Below are 23,255 nucleotides of genomic sequence, written 5' to 3'. Positions count from 1 at the left end.
TGGACATAAGAGCCGAAGAGGCCTCTGGTGGGGAACTGATGAACAACCCAAGAATTCAAGTTAAGAAGAAAGAAACTACCTAATCCATACCAGCAAATAGCTTAAAAGAGTGGTAGAAAGAAGCAAAAAATGTAGAATCTGACAGATTCAAGACAAAACCTCAGATAGATCATTTATCTGACTTTGGGCACATTATTTACAATTTCTGAGCCTAAGTATTCTTATCCATAAAACTGGGATACTAATGTTCTTCCGCTGGATTGTAAAAATATTAAATGAGATGCAAACGTACAAGCCTGGCCATTTAGTCCAATAACTAAGAACAAGGATGGAATGACCCTGACCTGAGTGAGGGGACATGGAAGCCCATTGGTCATCTCTGGGGGACCTGATCTAGACCTAGGAAGATCTTGGGAGCAGGCCCTCATCAGGTGGAGAGGAGAGGGAGGAGACAGTGGAGCTCACTTGGTTCTTCCTGCCTCCATGGGGATTGATACAGAGGACAGAGCCCAAATGAAGAGCTGAAGAAGGTAGAGGCTGAAGGCCTCAAAGACCAGAACATGCTAGCAACAAACACAGGCAAGTCCAAGGAGGACCCCTGTGTCCCAGTGATCACTCTTCTGTGAATTCCTCCGCATGTAGATTTTTACAAATAGACATACCCAACTTACCCTCCACCCAAAGTCTACAGAGAATTGCAGCACCCATGCCAGACTCTTCAGCAGACCAGGCAGAAAGGGACCACATGAGGACAATGCTGCTTGGTGTCAACCCTAACCCTATACTCTGAACTCATGCACCATGAGGTCACCACTTCATCAGTGGAAGTTCTGGGTACCTCTCCCTGTTCAAAATCAAGGTTCTATGTTCTCCTCTCTTTTCCCAAATTAAAATAGCTGCTTGCTCTCATTCACACATAGGCTTCCTAGAGTAATTCCTTCCTGTATTCAATCCCATTGGAATCTCTTATTTAAATGGGATCCTCATTTCTCTTTTGCCCTAAGATACTTACCACCATGATAGCCAGCTAACTCCCTAAGTCCACCCCCACATTGGCCAGGTCTCTCCAACCCCAACTGGAGATGGACGGAGATGAGATGAAAGGGGAGATTCTTCAGGGAGAGGAAGAAAGCAAAGCCCCAAACACTGCAGCCTTCCCTAGGAAACACCCTTCAATTTCACCTGATACATTCCCTCAGGCAGGATTCAATGAATCCCCTAGGTGCTCTTTACTCCCATACTGCTGATCTGTGACTCAAAGCTTCAAGTCCCATGAGCGAAGGGCTTCATAGGCATGTGGCTTCTTGTTGAAACAATATACCAAAGGAGAGAGAGTCCATACCCCCTCCTAAAGGATCTCTTAACACGCTTATGTAAAGATCACTGATTCTCAGAGATCATTGTCCTAGTGACAGGGAGCTATAATTGATTATTGTGACTTGGATGCCTAGAGAATGATTCATTAAGGCCCCACCATCTCTGTCATTTTTAATGGGAAGGGTTGGGTAGTATGTAAACACAATTATGACAGGCAAGGAGAGAACAAACAGACCAAAGAGAGAGAGAGAGAGAGAACCACAGAGGTCCCTGCAAGGTGAAGACTTTCTTTCCCAGAAGTTTAAGAGAACTCTGTCAGAGATGCCCTTCCAACAATTGTCCTGACCCAGTGCTACAACAAGGCCTGAGCAGTGCCACACCACCTTCCCAGGCATCTCTGAATGCCAACAGAGCTCCACAATAGATAATTAAATGAGTGACTGGGGTATTATGGTGGCACTATCTTTGAAGTGTACTTGCTTTTCCTGGAAGATGTCTTACAGCAGAATTTATGGTCATGCTAAGCTTTATAGAGGGTACACTCCAGGTCAGTGACTGATGTGCTCCAGTCTTTATCCTCACTTTACAAAGAAGATCACAGTGAACCCCAAGGAGCTTGACTCCTTGTTACATGAAATCATCTCACTGTGATCTCCAGGAGAAAGTCATATCTTAGTCATCTTGAATCTATCTCATTTTCTAGCACCATGCCTGGCACGTATTGGGTACTCTATATGGTTTACTGAAGTACTAGAATTGGGATGTGTAACTGCTATTACCAGCTTTACCAAGACACTCACTTTTCTTCTTAATATTTGAATTGACCATTTAAATCTTACCCAAGTAATCAGGATATCCAGATTCTCTTCCTTTGGATTTTCTCTGCCTAGAATTGTCCATGTTCATTCAAACCAAAAGGGTTACTTCAACTTTCAAACACCAAGTAAACCGAGAACCTGAGAATCACATTTATCCACCACTGAAAGCCCAGGTTTTGACTGCTATGGCTTTTGTTTTGGCCACATTGATTCCTTTCAAAAACAGATATATCCTAAAGGCACACCAGTGATAACACCCTGTCGGGTCCAGCTCCCTATGCAAACAGTACTTTCTTCAAAAGGAACAATCCCATCTACTCCAGAGTTGGGCTTGGCCAAGGATGTCCCAAGCTTGGTTTCCTAAGGTCTTTGTTTTACCCTCATATGTTCAGCTATTGTTCCCCGGAACTAGGAGCTCCTAGCCTTAGCCTAACTCTATACCCAATGCAGCCCTTCCGCCCTCCTCCCTGCACTGCCTGGCAGTCCATAGCCCTGGCCCTGAGCCTGGGTCCAGAGCAAATTCCACTGAGTTCTCCCTGGGAACATATGGTTTGGAGGAAACTTAGCCCAAACGCTCTCAATCCAATCTTGTTCCCAAAATTGTTCCCAAAAAGAAAACTTAGAGTTTCAATCCTTTCCTCCTTTCCTCCTAAAGGAAGATTTTTGCCACTACACAAATTACCCCACAGCAACCCAATCCACTAGTGCTAGGAGGGACTGACTTGGTGAAGCCACAAGAGTTGGCCTTACGTTTACATTACAGAGTCCTCACTCAACTGTTTTCTGAAAGGAATAAGATCTGCTCCAAAATGTTTTCCTGATTCCACCTAGAAAGAAAAGCACAGGAGTTGGCAACTTTTAAATGGAGATTTCTCTACTTTTTCCTTCTTCATTTCTTAAGATCTAAAGTTTTAAATTAACCATGCTTTCCAGTCTAGGGCACATTATTATCGTTAGTCTGCACACATTCTCTTTTAATAATTTCTCCCCCTTAATGCCCATTTCTGACTCATTGCCATCCTAACCCCTAATGCTAACCTTAATCCTAACCCTACCCCAGCATGGAGACTATTCTCATGTGTTTAACGCACCTTGTGTCTATGTTTTCTTGTAAAGTATGCATTGTATTGTACACACATGGAATGGTGCTACGGATCTCATTCTATTTTCTACTTTTTAACTCAGTACTATATTTTAAGGTCCACCAATATTTAGCCCCACTGTCCTAGGGCATACTACCTTGTCATATGCAAACATTTTAACTATCCACTCCCCCAGTGATGAGATACTGGGCTGCCTTCAACATCTTTCCCCATAAACAACACTGCAATGCCTCTCCTCACGTAGGTCACATACAGACCTAGGTGAGCCGGATTAGAATAGGTGTATATTTATTTAGCTAAACCTTGCCACACTGCTCTGCTGAATGTCTCCAGCAGAGCAGGAATGTTATTTTATATGCCTATACTCCCTGACACATGGCATTATCAAATTTTAGAATTTTAGCCAGAATAACAAGTATAAAGTCCTATCTCGTTATTGTTTAATTTTCATTTAAGTTGAATCTCTTCATTTACTTATTAGCCTTTGAGGTCTTTTCTCTGTCAAATTGGTGATTCATATCTTTGGCCCATTTTTCCACTGAGATTGTCTCTTTTCCATATTGATTTTTAGGAGTCCTTTTTATGTCCTACAAATTAATATCTTATCTTGTCACCAGGAATGTTATCCTGGTTGTTAAACTGTTTTTAACTTGATTCATGACGTCCTTAAATTTGACATGATCAAATCCATCAACTTTTCTGCCTTGTGCACTGTGTTTAATGGTTTTATTTAAGAAGTTCTTTCTCCCTCTCGACCTCAAAAGTATTCTCCTATATTTTCTTCAACTAAGACTATGGTATTTCCTTCAACATCAAAGTCTTTCCTCCATCTGAAATTCACCTTTGTATGTTAATGTTTATTTATTTTTATATTGTGAAGCAGTTTTCCCAAATCCAACTATTAAATTACTTATCTTTAAGCCCCTCACGCCTGTCCTCAATCTGTTGTGCCAGTTTTCTGGAATATTAAGTTCCCAGATGTAATAAATACATGTGTAGATGGATATACATATATAATATCTGTACATATAGATTATAAAGAAATATGTACACTCTATGGAGATGATATAGATGTTCAGATACAGATGTTTCAGATACAGATATAGATCTGCAAATACACAGATGCATGTCTATCTCTGAGTTCTCTATTCTGTTCCATTGGATTATTTGCTGAACATGTCTTAATATCTGGCAAATAAATATTCCCTTTTCTTTATTTTTTTAAAGTTCACTTAACTATTCATGGACTGGATTTCTTCCATATATTTTTAAAAATATGTTTATCAAGTCCTTCAAAATATCCCACTGGAATTTTAAATGAGATTATATTGAATTTGCAAATTAATCAGAGCAGAAAACAGCTTGATAATATTAACTCATTCCATACAAGAATAAGGAATGTCTCCATTTAAGCAAATCATCTCCTATGCACTCTAATAGAATTTAACATTTTTCTAGAAATAGAAATCCTGTATACTCTTGATTAAACCTACTCCTAAATATTCTGTAGGTTTTATTGACTTATGGAAGATTACCTTATTATTATGCTTTTTAAAAGACTTTATTTATTCATTTATTTGAGAGAGTGTACAAGTGTACCAACGGCGGGGAGGAGCAGAGGGAGAGGGAGAAGTCAACTCTCCGCTGAGCAAGGAACCCCCCATGGGGCTCGATCCCAGAACCCTGGGTTCACGACGAGCCAAAGTCAGATGCTTAACTGACTGAGCCACCCAGGCTTTCTGCTCCTTATTATATTTTTAAATGATTGTTGATTATTGCTGATGAAAAATCATGTTAAATATACTTAAGCTGACTTGGGATCCAGCAAACTTGTTGAACTTTCTTATTACTTCTCATAGTTTCTATTTTGGGGAGGGTGGTTCTTTTTTTTTTTTTTAAATAAAAGCTTATTTCAGTTTTATCTTAACAATTACCTCACAGTGACAGCAAATATTCCTTCTGGGAATCCTTTTTTTTTTTTTTCCTTTTTCACATACGAAGATTATAGATTCAAAAAGCTAAATAAATTATGTTTTTAAAAATAACTACTTTGTGAATAATCAGAACCAAGAAAAAAGATGTAACTGCATTTTAATATGGAACATGTTCTCCATAGGAGCTAAAACTGGAAGTAGATACTGACTTGGCTCTTAGAAGAGCTGTGAATACTGTTTAGAGTAAACTTTTGTTTATGAGTTGTAGAGATGATGTTACACATCAGTGATAAAATTAAGACACAAAGGTTATACCAGGGTTCATAAACATGGGTCTTTCAGCAGCTCATGTCAGGAAAACATCTTGTGGAAAGATGCTGCAGTTACACTTGCTACACAGAAACACCAATGGTTGTTTTTGTGCACAAGGACAGTCACTCAGCCTGAGTCACCAGGGCAGGACAGTAACTACTCCCAAGAAATGTCAGATGGCACACTCTTTCTTCTTCCTAGGTCCATAGCTCCATATCCTTCATCCTCTGTCCTCTTTGCTCCTGTGGCTACAGTACATACACCTTAAAGTTACCCTGACTGGAAATATTTGTGAAAAATGTTCCCAGTTCATTGAACTTTGGTCAGTTTTCAAGCAGTGGCAGATGTTTCCCCTGTGCTATTCAGAGCCTTCCCTCATGTTTCCATAAGCAGGAAGAACCCTGAAGTAAACGAGTGCTCTCTCTCATTAAAGGCAGGAATATCATACACCAAAAGCAAACTCAGTCTGGATGGAATGAATATGTTACATGTCCCAAGATCCTTCTGTGGATTTTGAAACGATGGTGGCAATCTCAATCACATGGAGGCCATTTGGAATAGTTCTATTCTTTCTCTGGAATAGTCATATTCAATCAGAAAAGGCTGATTATTTTTACAGCCTATCAAAGAGCAGATGGAAAGCCTCCGTGGCTCCACCCAACAGCAAACACGAAGAGTCCATTCCCATCCTCAACAAGGGGCTTAGAATCACCCCACTTTGGAGTGGGCTGGGGCCACCATCACCAAAGCCAGCTCCCTGAGGCCTGAGCTGGGGCAAAAGGGAAGGAGTGACTGGGACTTGGACAAGAATCTTGCTCAGCTCTTTTAAAATAGACCCATGCTGCCACCTGGTTCCCATTAAAGCCTCGAGACAGGGAGACTTGCCCACTGAGGCACCCAGGTGGAAGAATGAGGCTGAGGCCCTTGTGCTTGGAGCCCAGAGAATGTTCCCAGCATATCACAATTACAGAAACATCTGTGCCCAACAGCTTGCAGCTGAACTGCTGTGAAAATTTACAGTGTTCGATTGCTTTCAGAATTTCTCACTTCTCAGCCTGAGGCAGGGTGGTCTCAAGGCTGCCAGTGAGTTGCTGCAGGAAGTGAGAGAGATCACAAATTTCCAGTGTTTGGATGAAATGTGGCATAAGGGTGTGAGGGGTGAGCCCAGGGCCCTGAATGCTGTGGATGTCCATAACTGAGCATTTCTCTTTTTTTAATTTAAATTTTGTTAGTTAACATACAAGGCAATATTGGTTTCAGGAGCAGAATTCAGTGATTCATCACTTACATACAACACCCGGTGCTCATGACCACAAGTACCCTCTATAATCCCCATCACCCATCTAACCCATCCCATACCCACAACCCTCCATCAATCCTCAGTTTGCTATCTAACACTAAGAGTCACTTATGGCTTGTTTCCTTTTTTTCTTTCCCCCTCCCCATATGTTCATCTGTTTTCTTTCTTAAATTCCACATATTAGTACGATCATATGGCATTTGTCTTTCTCTGACTTATTTCACTTAACATCTCTATCCATGTCACTGCGAATGGCAAGATTTCATTCTTTTTGATGACTAAATAATATTCCATTGTATGTTGGGTATGTGTATATATATATATACGCATATATGTACACATATATGTGTATATATGCTGATGGACACTTGGACTCTCTGTAGTTTGGTTATTGCTGATAATGCTGCTATAAATGTTGGGGTGCATGTACCCTTTCAAATCTATATCTTTGTATCCTTTGGGTAAATACCTAGTAGCACAATTGCTGAACTGTAGGGCAGTTCTATTTTTAATATTTGAGGAAGCTCCATACCGTTCTTCAGAATGCATACGCATTTGCATTCCTACTAGCAGTGCAAGAGGGTTTCCCTTTCTCAGCATCCTCATCAACACCTGTTATTTCTTGTGTTGTTAATTTTAGCCATTCTGATCTATGTGAGGTGGTATCTCATCATGGTCTTGAATTGTATTTCCCTGATGATGAATGATGTTGAGCATCTTTTCATGTGTCTGTTAGCTATCTGGATATCTTCTTTGGAAAAGTGTCTATTCATGTCTTCTGCCCATTTCTTACCTGGATTATTTGTTTTTTGAGGATTGAGTTTGATAAGTTCTTTATAGATTTAGGACACTAACCCTTTATCAGAGATGTTGTTTGTCAACTAAGCATTTCTTTCTTCCTTTCTATTCAATCAACATATACTTCCTGAGCATGGTGTGAACCTACCATCCAAATGTGATTAAGAGTTGGTCCTCAAAAAGCCAATAACTTGTAAATAACCAATGGTTAAAAGTCATTCAAATAATTTATTATTTATGTTGAAACCACAAGACAACAGTAAAAAGCTAATGATAAAAAAGCTATACTAAATGTAAACAGATTTGAGAGAACAATATAGAAGAGCACTACTCTAAGGTCCTCAAACAAGCAACAATAGCATCACCTGGTAGCTTATTAGAAATGTAAATTCTCTAACTTCCACCCCAAACCTACTCTCCGGGAATAGGGCTCAGGAATCCATGTATTAAAAATCTCTCCAGAAAATGAGTGGGAAATATCAGAGAGGGTTATAGGACATGAGACTCCTAACTCTGGGAAACGAACAAGGAGTAGTGGAAGGGGAGGTGGGCGGGGGGATGGGGTGACTGGGTGACGGGCACTGAGGGGGGCACTTGACGGGATGAGTACTATACAAAAAAATAAAATAAACAATAAATAATAAATAAAAATAAAAATCTCTCAGGTGATACTGGCTAAACCTTCAGAAGCAATGATCTAGAATATACACAAAACCAAAAATCAATCCTAGGCGAACAAATTACCCAAAACAATCCAACTTGACTTTTCCAGGGGACCAGGGGAAACAGGCAAGAAGGACAAACTGCACGGTGCAGCGTAGCAAAGGGTCATGGCACTCAGTGGTGAGAGCAGATTAGGATTTACAGCAGTAGTAGCAACAGCTAGCCAAAGGAGGAATCCATAAAGTCTTGGAGAATTACAGAGATTGCATGAGGATATTTTCTTAAAACACTTAGCGAGTGTTAATAGATGATATCATACAAAGACCTCTCAACAATTAGAGGATAAACAATTCAAGGATAAGACTGTGCATGGTTGGAAAAATTGGCTAACAAGGCCTCTGTCACAATTTACACAACATCCCCACAACTATTACTACCATCTTCTATGCTACGAACCAAGGATTTTCACTTTTTCCTACTTTTAAATATTGTAACCCATTTGTGATGGTTAATTTTATACGTCAACTTGACTAGGCCACAGGGTGTCCAGGTATTTGTTAAACAATATTCAAGGTATATCTGTGAGGGTATTTCTGGTTGAGACGAACATTTGAATCAGTAGACTTAGTAAAGCAGACTGACCTCATTAACATTGGTGGGTCTCATCCAATCTGTCGAAGGCCTGAACAGCACAAAAAGTGAGAGTAAGAGAGAATTCTCTTTCTGCTTCTCCTTGAGCTGGGACATCAGTGTATTCTGCTACTTTTAGACTAAAGATCTTGGGAGTCCTTAGCCTCCATAATCACCTGAGCCAATTCCTTATAATAAATCTCTTTGTGAAAAAAAATTAAAAAATAAATCTCTTTATGTATAAATATATATATACATATAAACACATATACACACATATATACATACATATGTATATATAGATATGTGTTTGTATCTATGTATGTGTGTGTGCATGGATGTATGTATACATATATTTTTTTTTCTATTGTGCCTGTTTCTCTGGAGATTCCAAACTAATACACCATTGTTAAAATAATATTTTACCTGGCTGGAATCAAAATGCATAGGAATCAGCTGCTCCAGTTGAGAAGTACACTGGGCCTCCAAACTCTTCTATTTCCAGCTTTGAGAGGATTCAAGAGATTTTAAACCATGAAGTTAAAGAAACTTGTGTGTGCTCTTGATTCTAATTTACTATCTTCAACAAGCTCACACATACTCCTTGCCCATCCTAGCTCCATCCTCGTCAGCCATGTAGAAATAGAGGTGACCAGTTTCAAAATCATTTAAACCATCTTTTATAACCTCTCTATGAAAGCCAAGGGTTCCCATTTTCAGTGTATTCACATGCATCTTTGAGAGAGAAAGAGTTTAATAATCCAGTCTTGTGAAAATTGGGCTCAATTTTCTGACCTGATCCAGAGCCCTGTTCTGAGGCCTGCAGAAGACAGAAGTAAGACACTCCATAAAACAAACCTCTCTGTTGAAGATAGAAACTACACAAAGGCAATGTGCTTTCAAAAGACTTCTACAATCACCGTCACCACCCTCAATCAGGCATTACATACTACCTGTGATGCAAAAGTTCTTATCATAGCTACTTGGCACTTTTATATTGAGTTGGGCCTCTGACATTAGAGCAATGTTGGATGCTTAATACATAGCCAAAACTTGGACCTTCTGATTTCCATTGCATCACATTTTTCCTCCCTTATCAGCTTTATTAAGGTATAATTGACAAGTAAAAAATTCATATATGTACAATGTGATGTTTGATAGCTGTATACATTGTGAAATGATTACAACAAATAGGCAAATTAACTTATCCATCACTTCACATCATTACCAGTTTGTTCATGGTTAGAAAACTTAAGATCTACTCTCTTAGGAAGTCTCAAATAGCAAGAGTAGACTATAGTCACCATGCTAATTTCAAATGACTTATCTTCAAGTTAGTAATTCTTTCATCTGCATTATCAAGACTATTGTTGAAGCTCTCTCTTGAGGTTTTTCAGTTCAATCATGTATTCTTCAGTTTCAGAATTTGTTTTTTATGATTTTTATTTATCAAATTTCTCACGTCACTCAAATATTGTTTCCTTGATTTTGTTTGGTCACCTGTGTTCTCTTGCATCTTGTTCAGCTTCTTAGGCAACTTACAGATTTCCATGTTTTGTGGTTGCTGAATTTTTATTAGTTTCCTTTGATAGTGTCACATTTACCTGCTTTTCAATGATGTAGATAGCCTTGCATTGGAGTCTTTGGTGGAAAAAAACACCTCTTCTAGCCTTTACAGACTGGTTTTAGCAGATAAAGATTTCCTGTTAGATCTCTGGGTGTTGGGAGTCTCTCTGGTGTTGCAGTTGAGTAGGGTTGGAACCAGGTCATGTGGCTGCTGCTGGAACCACAGTTGGCTGACCTGTTATCAGGAGCTTAGGTGGGTATGGATCATTCCTGGTCCCTAAGATGACAGAACTGCCTCTGGGACCTTGGTCAGTAAGGCTGGAACTGGGACAAGGGTCCACTTCAGGGTCTACAGATGGGTCTAGAGACAGAGGGGATTGTTATCAGGTATGCAGAAAGGTACCGTTCCCACCATGTTCCAGGGAGGGCTCCTACTTCATCACTGGATAGATCCCTGGGTGGGGGTAGGATTGGCCCCAGACCACAGGAGAGTACTGCTCAAACCAAGTTACAGAGCTGCTTCAGGCTCCATAGCCAGGACCATGGCCTGCAGGTCTGCCTCTAGGAATACATTTCCCGCTGGATCTCTGGTAGGCAGGACCAATCTCAGACTATGGCTGAGAGAGGCTACAGCCAGGTCACGAGTTGCATCAAAGTCCACAGCCAAGACAGGTCAGTTGGCCTGCAATCCAAGGCACAGAGGGGTGTGGATCTTCCCAGTTCCCTTGGCAGATAGTACTGGCAGATGGCCTTGGCAGGACCAAGGACAAACAGGGCTGTTGCCAAGTCCACAGAGGGATGGGGCTGTTTCTAAGTTATAATTAGGACCAGGGTTGGCAAGCCTGCAACATGAGTGTGTGGCTTCCCTCTCTAAATGGCTCTCCTTGGTCTTGGGTTCCACTGGGGTTTCACGACATATTCCCTATATCCCAAAGTTGCCACAAAGGCACTTTTGTGCATTGATGGCTGCCAAATTGTTGTTGCTGTTGGAGGATACAAGTGGGGAACTTCCTGTTATAACACCTTGCTGTCATCTCATTTTTCTGTTTGGTTTGGAGATCTCTGATCTGGTAAAAGATAAGATGATGTAGGAGCAGATATTGTCAACTGCACAAAAAATTTTAGTTGCTCCTGTATGATTCTTGGTCTATATCAAAGTATAATATTAGATTTGATAATGCATATTGGGGTTCTTTTTTGGTGGTTTAGGTTTGGCTTTTCATTGGTTAATTGGTTCATTGGCTTGGGGGAATTTTGTTTTGATTTGTTGTTGCTTTTAAAACCATCAACCTGAACTAAAACATGAGTTAGAAACAGAGCAATGAAGAGGCATGTAATAAATTACCTTAAAAATAAACTATGATCATGTATTTTAACTTTGTAGAAATAGGCTAGGCTATTAATTTAGGCTCCTAGGCTTTAATTTTTTTTTCTTGATTCCACTACCAGTGAGGAACAACAGAAAAAGAGAAGAGAGGAGAACTCTCATGGCATCTTTGACAGAAAAATCTGGATTCTAACCAGTCATAAATATGTGTCTAACATAAATAATTGAGGGGATAGAAATAGAAGAGAGAGAATTTATTTTTAATTGTCAACAGGAATTTAAAAATAATCAATGAACTTCAGAAAACTTTCTTGGGCTATTCTATGAGAGACTTTTCCTGCACTGTCCTTGACCTAAGAGGGCCATAGCTGAAATCAATCCCTAAGACATACAGTATGCTTTAAAGAAAGGAATGCAACATGTGAAAGCAGAGAGTTAACAGTGGAAAAATATCACACTTTGAATCACAGAGCATATAACTATAAAGGCATTAGAGGGCTTTCAGAATAGTCCCCCATTTAATACATAGAGAAGATGAAACTGTAAGAGGAGAAGTGGACCAAAACAAGGCAAAAAAAAAAAAAAAATAGGCACTTTACCTAAGAGGAACTTTAACTAACTATAAACATATGTAAAGTTGCTCAATTTCATTAGAAATGAAATTTGCCAGCTAAAACAGTAATAAAATACATTTAACACCACCATACTGGCAAAATACTTAAAATCTGACAATACCAAGTGTTGGTGAAGATGTGGAAAACAACCAGACAATAAGTAGGTTACAACAAATTTAGAAAGCAGTTGGGCATAAAATTAAACACACATAACTATGTCCATCCCAAAATTAGGTGTACATACTCTAGGGAAACTTCAGCAGATGGGCCCCAGGAGAAAAGCCTAATAATGTGCATAACATAATTTTCTGTAATATCAAAAAGCTGCAATGACCCAAATGTTCACTAAGAAGAGAATGAGTAAATAAACTGAGATGAAGTAGCATGCCATTTAGCACTGAAAATAAGTAAACTATAACTATATGGTTGAATTTTATAAATATAGTTAAAAGTATAAAAAGCAAATCAAAGAAAAACACATTACAGTATTTCTCAGTTTGATAAAGTACAAAAACAACACTAATCAATATATTATTTAGGGATAGGGTATGTATGTGTGACATATAGAGAAAAACAAAAAACAAAAACAAAAAATAAAAATCTAAAGTAATGGTTAGCTCTGGGGTTTAGTGAGGATGGTGTTGCCAATAGGGGAAGAATGCAGGGAAGACTTCAAAAGTATGGGCAATGTTCTACTTTCTAATCTGCTTAAAAGGTACTCAGACTTTTTTTTATTGGTCTATAAACAATACATATGCCCTTTTATATATGTAATTGTCAACATTAAAAACAAAATTAAACTTGTAACTTTAAGACAATCAACACAGACCAGTAGTCAAAAGGTTAAGTAATTTTTCCAGGTCACTCCACAAACAAATGACCAAATCTGGACTTGGGCACAGATGATCTAGTTTCATCATCCAAGCTTGTAATGACTGTTATTCAGCCTATCATTCTACTACACAATATATACTATACTCCTTACTTAACCCTGCTGAGTCTCTGCCTCTTCATCAAGAAAATAAAAATTAATTGTAAGCTTGTAAAGCTCCAAGTACATCACTTCGCCCATGTTATGTGCTCAAGCAAAGATAACCCTAAGAAGGAGGAAAAGGAGAAGGAAGGAAGGAAGGAAAGAAAGGGGTCGGCAGTCAGAAAAGAATGGAAGACAGAAATGGAGAGAGGGAGAAAGAGAAGAAAAAAATGAGAAGGAAAGAGAAATACCCATGAGGAATGGCATCCGTAAAGAAACTGCTCATGCCCAATTTAGAAAATGCACAAAGTGGAAGTGTAAACTAGAAAATCTGTTTTCTCTTCATTGCTGCAGGCCCCAGAGCATCTGGTCTCATTAAAGGTGCAAAAGTCGAATATCCTATTGAAAATTCTCTTTGGTGTAGGAAATTAAGTTAAATTAAAAACATGACCTTTCTTTCAAACTGGCAAAAGTGATCTCGCTCTCTAAGCATGATCGTATCCATCAGCAATACATCAAAACCAGACGTCGCTGTGGGACTTCTATGGCAGAGCCATCAACCTCCTCTGAGACTTCCATTTATTTGGCTCCATTCAGGCAAAGAGGATCAGGTTCTTTATAAAATCCAAAAGAAAAAGGTGATATCCGCCCAGGGAGGAGAGTTTCAGGTCTTCTCTAACATTTCACAGGCCATTCACTCAAAGGGAGAGCTGCTAACAGCCTGGAGGGTTGCTGCCCCCACTCTTCACTTTGGATATAACACTGAGCGGAGCTGTACAGACACAACTGCTCTCTCTGGCAGAGATCAAGTCGTGAATTCAATTGTAATCTCATAAAACCCAACTGGGAGAGCCCTGCAGACCCAAGGGGGACTCCAGGCAGCAACATGCATCCACCCATCTGACGTGCCATCCCTCTCCTTGTTCTCTGCTTCGCACATCCAACCCCAAGCAGACACTATCCTTTCCCTACACCAAGATCCTCCAGAGCAATGGGGCATTATCAGTCTAGCTTTGCCATTCAACCAACAACAACAAAACTCAACTTTTTACAATCCCATTAATAGCCAGGTCTTTCTGGAGGTCCTTCTGTAGTCCAGAGAGAATGCAAGGGGAAAGAATTCTTCAAAGAGCAGAGCAGCAGTACTGCTAAGATAGGAGCCCAGAGCAATGGCAGCCCTATGAGAAAGTGACTGGCTTTCTGAAACCAAAATCCAAAGAGATATTCAGAAATGCAGACAAAGAATCTATGCATAAGCATAATAATTGCAGTGTTCCTTATTCTTTTTAAGACTTATTTATTTGAGAGACAGAGAGAGAGAGCAGCAGGGCAGGGGTGGGGGTGGTGGGACAAGCAGAGGGAGAGGGACAGAGAGAATCTCAAGCAGACTCCCTCTTGAACATGGAGCCTGACTCAGGGCTCAATCTTAGGACCTGATCATGACCTGAACCAAAATCAAGAGTCAGAGGCTCAACTGACTGAGCCACCCTGTGCTACAACCGAGGTGTTCTTTATAAGGCCCAACTAGTCTGAAACATTTTAATTGCCCAGTTTAGAAGATGGTTACTGAAATTGTGGTCTAACTATACCGTATCACTTTAAAAAGGCTATGTCACATGAAAACTTTGGTTCCCCAACAGGAGAATATTATTCCAATTAAATTATTATTACTATACTAATGTATATATTAACATTAAATACAACTTTACAATTTACAATGAGCATTTATGTAGAATGTATCCCATTTAAAACTATGAGCTAGACATTGTTCCTATTTACAGGTAAGGAAACATATTTTCAGGAAGATTAAACAATTTGCCCAAGTTCAGATACCTAATAAGTGGCAGAGTTGAGATTCAAATCCAGGTTCTCAATGGAAGTTGGCGGAAGTAGATATACATGCAAAAAAAAAAAAAATGGCAGGCCTTTCATGAAGAGGCTTCAGATAATTGTGAATACACTGGAAAATGTGTTTGACCAATATTAAGGGCCAAAAAAAGACTTTTGACACTTTGTGCTGGAAAAGCAAAGACATTTACAACTCTGAGAAGGCTTTCACCCTAGACCCTTATATGCAGGGGTCTGCTAAATAACCTAAAAGGAGGGAAAATGAATGGGAAAAAATAGAGAGGGTGACAAAAAATGAAAGACTCTTAACTCCGGGAAACAAACCAGGGGTAGTCGAAGGGGAGGCGGATGGGGGGATGTGGTGACTGGGTGACGGGCACTGAGGAGGGCACTTGACAGGATAAGTACTGGGTGTTATACTATATGTTGGCAAATTGAACTTCAATTAAAAAATATTAAAAAAATAAAAACAAAAAACAAATTATTAATAACCTAAAAAGATAGGTAGCTATATCAATAATAATAATAATAATAATAATAATAATAATAGGAGGAGGAAAAACAAGAAAATGAAAGAGGAAAAATGGCACTAAAATACAATTTATTTCATAATTTTCTAACAAACACCTAACAACTTCTGAAAAATCCCTTAAGAATTACATAATGGGAATGTGAACTGGTACTGCCACTTTGGAAAACTGTGTGGCGGTTCCCCAAAGAGTTAAAAATAGAGCTACTCTACAACCCAGCAATTACACTGCTGGGGATTTACCCCAAAGATACAGATGCAGTGAAATGGCAGGACACCTGTACCCCAATGTTTATAGCAGCAATGTCCACAATAGCCAAACTGTGGAAGGAGCCTCAGTGTCTATTGACAGATGAATGGATAAAGTAGATGTGGCCTGTGTACACAATGGAGTATTACTCAGACATCAGAAAGGACAAATACCCACCATTTGCTTCAACGTGGATGGAACTGGAGGGTATTATGCTGAGTGAAGTAAGTCAATCAGAGAAGGACAATCATTATATGGTCTCATTCATTCGGGGAATATAAAAAATTGTGAAAGGGATTATAGGGGAAAGGAGAGAAAATGAGTGGGAAATATCAGAGAGGACAGCAGAACATGAGAGACTCCTAATTCTTGGAAACAAACAAGGGGTAGTGGAAGGGGAGGTAGGTGGGGGACGGGGGGACTGGGTGACGGGTACTGAGGGGGGCACTTGATGGGATGAGCACTGGGTGTTATGCTACACTAACAGGTTTCAACAGACCCCTGTATTTGTATGTTGGCAAATCGAACCCCAATAAAAAAATATACAAAAAAAAAAGAATTACATAATTGAAAACCAGGATCACACAGAGCTTATTTATTTCTTGACACTATTAATTGTTTTGATCACCAAAAACTTTTCAGAGTGAAAGCAAGTACAGAAAACTCACCTTAAATATCTTAGTTATCTTCTGGTCTTGTTTCTACTGGTTAGCAGAGGATGTGAAGTCTGAGGCAGTTATTTGAAGAAGGGTCAAAAAACATGCAATAGCATTATTCACAATAACTAAGATATGGAAACAACGTAAGTGTCCATCGATGGATGAACAGAAAAAGAATATGAATATGTATATATAATATACATATATATATATAATTATATGGCCATAAAAAATAAGAAAATCTTGCCATTTCTGACAACATGTATGGATCTGGAGGGTACTATGTTAAGTGAAAGAAGCCAGATACAGAAAGAAAATATGTGAAATTAAAAAAAAAAAATCAAACTCAGAACCAGAGAGCAGTTGTTGCCAGGGTTGGGGGATAGGAAAATAGAGACATAGTGGTCAAAGGGTATAAACTTCCAGTTGGAGGATGAATAAGTTCTGAAGATCTAATGTATAGCACAGCAACTATGGTTACTACATGCTTGAAATCTGTTAAGAGAGTAAATCCTAAGTGTTCTTACTACAAAAAGAAAAGGTAATTAAGTGAGGTTATGGGTGTATATTAGCTTGAATGTGGTGATCATTTCACAACGCATATACATATATATATACACATATATGTATATATATATATACAATCATCACATTGTATACCTTAAATATATTTAATATATTTAAATATATATATTTACTTTTATTTGTCAATATACTTCAACAAAGCTGGAAAAAAACACATACAATATATATAGATATATTTCCATTCATCATCATCCTTGATTTAGAAAAAAACAAGCATAGCAAAACATGCATTGAAATACAAGTAGAGAAAATTATACTGTAGTAATACAATATGGAATATTGTGAGTGTCTGTGTGTGCATATAAACTAAAAAGAAAAGGGTAGTAAGGAAGAGAAAGGAAAAAATGAGCACTTAATTCCACCCAAAGAGAGAAAGATTAAAGCTACTGTACAAAACACTAACAGGTTTCAAACAGACCCCTAATTTCTGGAGGTCATGCTCAATTCATATTTCTTCATCCGGTCCTTTCAATGGATCCATCTGCTACTCATGGAAACCTACAATTGTTGTTAATGAATCCAATGTTCTCTAAGTTTTCCATAAAAGGTTCTTTTTTTAAAAAATGGAACTTGAGTAGCTAAACTGTTTTTAAAAGAATAGTCCATAGACTGTGCAGTGTTACTTTCCCCACACTCCACCATGCACTGAAGTCTTAATTAGAGCTATAGCTATCTGAACTATTTTTGCCTTTGACTTTATAGCACAACATGTAATTCCTATTGGTATAGTAAACCAGTAACTTCAGTATTTGTTAAAACTAAATAAAGTTTATAAGCCTATCAAAATACCTCATGTTTCTTGTAAATGTTTAGGAAACATTTCTGAAATGTTTCTGAAAGTTAAGGTCTTAAGAGTTAGCAGGAATCAGTGACCTCACTTTGCACTTTTCTTCCTTCTGAATGAAGCAAGTCCTTCACTCTAAAGAGGCAAGGAGAGTCAGCCATCAGAGAGGGGAATCAAAGAGAAGATGGACCACAAGAAGAAGGACAGATCTCTTCCACAACCACACAAAGTCCCTGAAGATGGCACACTTTGTCTGTTAATTGCCTTAGCAGCATCCGTTAAAAATGGCACCTGTGGGGGTGCCTGGGTGGCTCAGTTGTCTGAGCATTTGATTCTTGATGCTCTTGATTTTGGCTTAGGTTGTGATCTTAGGATTGTGAAATCAAACCCCATGTCTAGCTGATATTCTCTCTCCTTCTCCCTTGGCTCCTCTCTGCTAGTGCACCCTCTCTCTCATAAATGAATGAATGAATCAATCAATGAATCAGTCAATCAATCAATCTTTTTTTAAAATGGCGCCTGTATTCCCAAGAACTCTAAGTAGAAAGTGAAGTAGGGTGGAAGAGTGAGGGCTCAATCCACATAGTAGCCCTTGGGGAAAACAGCCTTTACTTACTCCCTATATCACTTCTGAAAAATTATGTCATGTCATTGCTCTTTGGCAGGGTCTTGAAATAATGCCTCCATGCAGAAAGCAGTAAAAATCAGAGCCTCACCAATATTCCAAATGACTACACCTCTGTCTATAAACCACCAAGTCTGTAAGGTAGAAATAACAGAGATACCACTCTCACTGGGTTCTGAGCATTAAATAAAATAATCCATGACACACACTCAGTATAATGCTTCACAGTAGGAATTCTAATGTACTATTATTAGTGGTTGCTACTATTGTGGCTGCTCCTATTATTAAAAGGCTCTACATGGTAAACCTTTGAGTTTCTTCCAGGAAGCTATAGGTGGTATAGCCTTTGGCTGATTCAACACCTTCCCAGCTAGTTTTGATGGATACTCACACCTGGATGCTGATCTCTCTTTAAGCCAGTGCAATATTTGGAAGTATTAAAACAACATAGCAATAGCAAAGCTATTCATGGTTTGTTCATGTATAGCCCTTCGAAAATCATGAGATTTGCTGACATATTTCTGGTTACCTTGAAAGAGTTGTCATTACTTTGTCTCATTTCCTCTCTTCTTAACCTCTTTTGAACACAATTTAGTCAGGCTTTTCATGCTATTATTCCACCAAAGCAGCTCTTACCAACACCTCCTGTGAAGTCCATTTTCAGCCCTCACCTCACTCTCTTTACTGAAATATATTTTCCCCTTGACACAACTCATTTGGTTCACTTTCAAATTCTTCATCTTTTCCTATTAGTCTCCTTCCTAAGATTCTCCTCATCCTCCTATCTAAATGATGAGTGCTCCAGAACTCAGTCCTGGTAACTCTCCTTTTCTCTATACTGGCAATTTCATGTAAATCTGTGACTTTAAATGCCCTTTATATGCTAATGACTCCAAAATGTGCATCTCTAGCCTGAACTCTATCTCCAACTATAGAATTCTACCTCCAACTACATGCTCAGTACCTCCATTTAAATGCCAAATAAGTACATAAAAATTGTCAAGTCCAAAACAAGATTTAGAGTTATCATTTCCACCTGTGCTCCTATCAGTCTCCTCCAACTCAGTAATTGGTAACTCTATCTTTCTAGTTGCCAAGGATAAATTCCTTGGAGATATTACAGATTCCTCTCTTCTGGTCATATTCAATGTCTGATCTGTCTGTAAGTCCCAGAGGCTATACTTTCAAAACATAAAGAGAGATGCAAACTCTTATCACCTCCACCACTATCCCCCACTAAGTGAGATCAGGAGACTATGAGCTGAGAAATAACATGACATGACTTAGGTTTAAAAGGACCTCTGGCTATATTGACAATGAACTGCAGGGGGTTAATGTCACAAAAAGAACCAATCAGACACTAGGTAGCATTATTTATTGCTGTATCCCCACTACCTAGAACAGTATGTGGCTTATAGTAAGAGCCTAATAAATGTTGTTTAAAAAGGAATAAATATAGCACCAGAAGATTCTGGAAGGGCTGTCAAAGTCAGAGTTTGTCATCATAACAGGTAGGTTAGACAAGCTACTCTATTTGGTGTGAAACATACAACAAAGCACCAGAGTATATAATATGCAGTGGATGCTCAATAATTACGTGTTTGACAATTGGTTAATTGGTGGATGGATGGATGGATGGATGGATGGATGGATGGATGGATTACTGATCCAAGTATCAAGTATCCAAGTATCCAAGGAAGGATAAATTGACCAATGGGTAGATATTAGGAGGTAGGCTACACAAGCTGTTGGGCCTTTGTGAGATGAGTCAAATAGAGAACAAGGGCTCAGAGCAAACAATATACCCAAAGTCATCACCAAAAGGTGATGAATGTGGGAGAAGACATTTGTCTTAAAAACTTCCAATTCTCAAAAAAAAAAACTTACTACACTCAGAAGTGTGCTTTGATTTTCAACAGTACATGCAATTGACCACACACATCATAAAGTAGTAGTTTTGTTCCATGACATTGTGCAAATTACAAATATTTTATTGAGCCAAAATGTGTAAATGTCTATTAAAATGTTGTTTTAACCCAACTGATAATGATACTACACTTAAACAAGCTCTACCCCTCCAGGGTTCTGCTGACTACCCAAACTTATCATTCACATTAACACATGCACAGCCCTCCGTCACACAGCACATCTTGTGGCATTTTGAGCCATGTCAGTTTGGACTTTTTCTTTGGTAATATAAATCTAAGAGAGACTAAAATCTCTCTTTCTGTCCAAAGGAATTTCTCAGTGACTTATCCAAATGCCACTATCAGTCTGTTTCTCTACCATCTGAGTCTCTTCATTAGACATTGCTGGCTCAGATTTTCTGGGAGACACTGAGCAGCCATCAATGGTGGCCTGGGGTTAGGAGCTACATCCATGCCCCATACAATGATGGTTCAGCACTACGGACAGCAATGTGTGTGATTGTGTGTGCCCCCCACCCCAAGAAATTTTATGTTCTAACTACACTCAGACGTACCCATATCACACTAGCTTCTTTCCCCAAAAAACAGCAATAATAACAGGTGGGATTTATTGAATGCCCAATGTGTGCCAAGCATTGTACTAATTTACTTTGCTATTCTATTCAGTCCTCTAAAGAACTTGACAAGATAGGTATGATTTCCATTAATGGATGAAGAATCTAAGAACCAAAGAGATCAAGTAACTTTCCAAATGTCAACAACTAAGTCTCCAGAGTGGATCCTTGATCTCTTTACAATACTATCTTTACCCCCACATACACATATAATAAGGTTTCCTCCCAAGAGCCCTATGAAGCCCTAGTTTAGTGGGCCACCAGTTCATTTCCTGATAACAATCAGTGACAGGAAGGTCCTATCTCAGAAAGGAAAATATGGCAACCATCAGGTGCCACCCAAGGAGAAAACCATCATTGTGCAAGGGAGAGAAAGGAGCCTCTGAAGGATTTTTCTCCAGCCATATCTATAGATTGCTCACAAGGTCTCTGGGCACATAAACCACAATGATAGGCACATTCCATTTACAAATGCTTGCATGTTTTCATTTTCATGTCTCTGAAATCTACATTTTTTCCCAAGCATAGCAGTTTTCTAATCAATCCCGCATGTCTTCTCTCAACCATGTTTCTGAGGGCCAGCCAGACAAGCTGCAAAGTCCTTGGCCACAGAAGCACCTGGCACCCCAATGATGTGTACCTCATTGTCTTAAATCTAAGAAAGGCTCTTTGATCTCCCTGCTTAGGAAAGATTGTGGCCAGGCTTTTTTCCAACATCCTTCGAGACCCAGCATTCCCTCTTCTCCCAGATCCTTTGCTACTCACTGACATCAAACTCTACCCACCCTTCTTCATCTCCCATTGCCCTGAGAAACCATACCTCTTTTTGGGTCCTCCTCTTGCCTCTATGACATATATCATAGAGCTTTCATCCAAGGATATGCACATGACTCTCTAACTAGACTATAAACTCATTGAGGACAAGAATTACCCCTACGGGGGAAGCCTTGATCCTGGAACTACCCCAACTTTAAGCATCATTCCTTTGACTTTCTATGGAGTTATGTTCATATCGGTCCATGTATCCTAATTTTGACATTAAAATGTGGTCAACAGGGCAGCACTGGTGGCTCAGCAGTTTAGCGCCGCCTTCGGCCCAGGCCGTGATCCTGGGGACCCGGGATTGAGTTCCATGTCAGGCTTCCTGCATGGAGCCTGCTTCTTCCTCTGCTTGTGTCTCTGCCTCTCTCTCTCTCTCTCTCTCTCTCTCTCTCTCTGGGTCTTTCATGAATAAATAAATAAAACCTTTAAAAATAAATAAATAAAATGTGGTCAACATATTTACAACTTTGGATCTCTCATATTGAGTGTTGCCCCTTATCTTAGGACGCTACCTCTCAAAATATACACAGACACATACACAAGCATATATGTATATGTATGCATGAGTACATACATGTGCACGCATATGCGTGTGTGTGTGCGTGCACACACATATGTGTGTATATGTATACTTTCTCTGCTACTGAAATAATGATTTCCTAAGAATAGAGGATATGTTCTAATTCTTTCCTGAATTTCTAAACTCTGGTACTGTTCCAGGCACACAGAATGTGGCCAGGTATTTGAAAGGTGGATTTAAACACAGAGCATGTGCATTAAATGGCTCTAATACTACAATGTGAAAAACTCTTCCAGGAGCCTTACATGGAAAGACCCTAACCAGCCAAGTCTAACCTGTTTGTGTGTGACACTCAAGAGCTGGGAGACAGTGCTGAATCTCCAACCTACAAAGGCATGTGGACAGGAAACACCTTTACACAAAGCACCACGAATGGATCATCCCTCACACACTTCCACTGATCACCTTCTATGTGCCAGACCTGGTTGCTAGGAATAAGAAATTAATTGGTTCAATTTTAACTTTAAAAAAAATACTGAAGAAAATTGAATTCCTAATGCAGGACATAAGAAAGGAGAGTAAATTGTTTTTACTGAGTACCTCTTGTGTGTCAGGTTTATTGTGTATGTTATCTCATTTAAGCATTGCAACCATCCTGAGAGAGGGAAATCATTTTCTCCATCTCAGGGAGCTCTACAAAGATCTGAGCCCTCATCTGCACACCTGAAATGCATGC

The 23,255-nt window shown here is 39.2% G+C and overlaps 1 protein-coding gene across 27 annotated transcripts in view; it reads right to left on the bottom strand.

The window, feature by feature from the left end:
- LOC140601691 (uncharacterized) overlaps nt 1–23,255 on the bottom strand; it is a 388,441-nt gene that overhangs the window by 346,469 nt on the left and 18,717 nt on the right. For 3 of the 27 annotated variants that reach the window (XR_012004717.1, XR_012004695.1, XR_012004700.1), the window contains exons 3-4: nt 16,651–16,709; nt 2,886–2,962 (exon numbers count right to left, since the gene is read on the bottom strand). The exons of the other annotated variants lie outside the window; for them this stretch is intronic. The gene's annotated coding sequence lies outside the window, so the exon portion shown is untranslated. The remainder of the gene's footprint in view (nt 1–2,885; nt 2,963–16,650; nt 16,710–23,255) is intronic. 27 annotated transcript variants of the gene reach the window in all.

The sequence above is a fragment of the Canis lupus genome, chromosome 12 (genome assembly GCF_048164855.1).
Source record: "Canis lupus baileyi chromosome 12, mCanLup2.hap1, whole genome shotgun sequence".
Lineage (NCBI taxonomy): Eukaryota > Metazoa > Chordata > Mammalia > Carnivora > Canidae > Canis > Canis lupus.
Note: the sequence above shows the minus strand (reverse complement) of the source record. Positions and strands in the feature narration are given on the sequence as shown.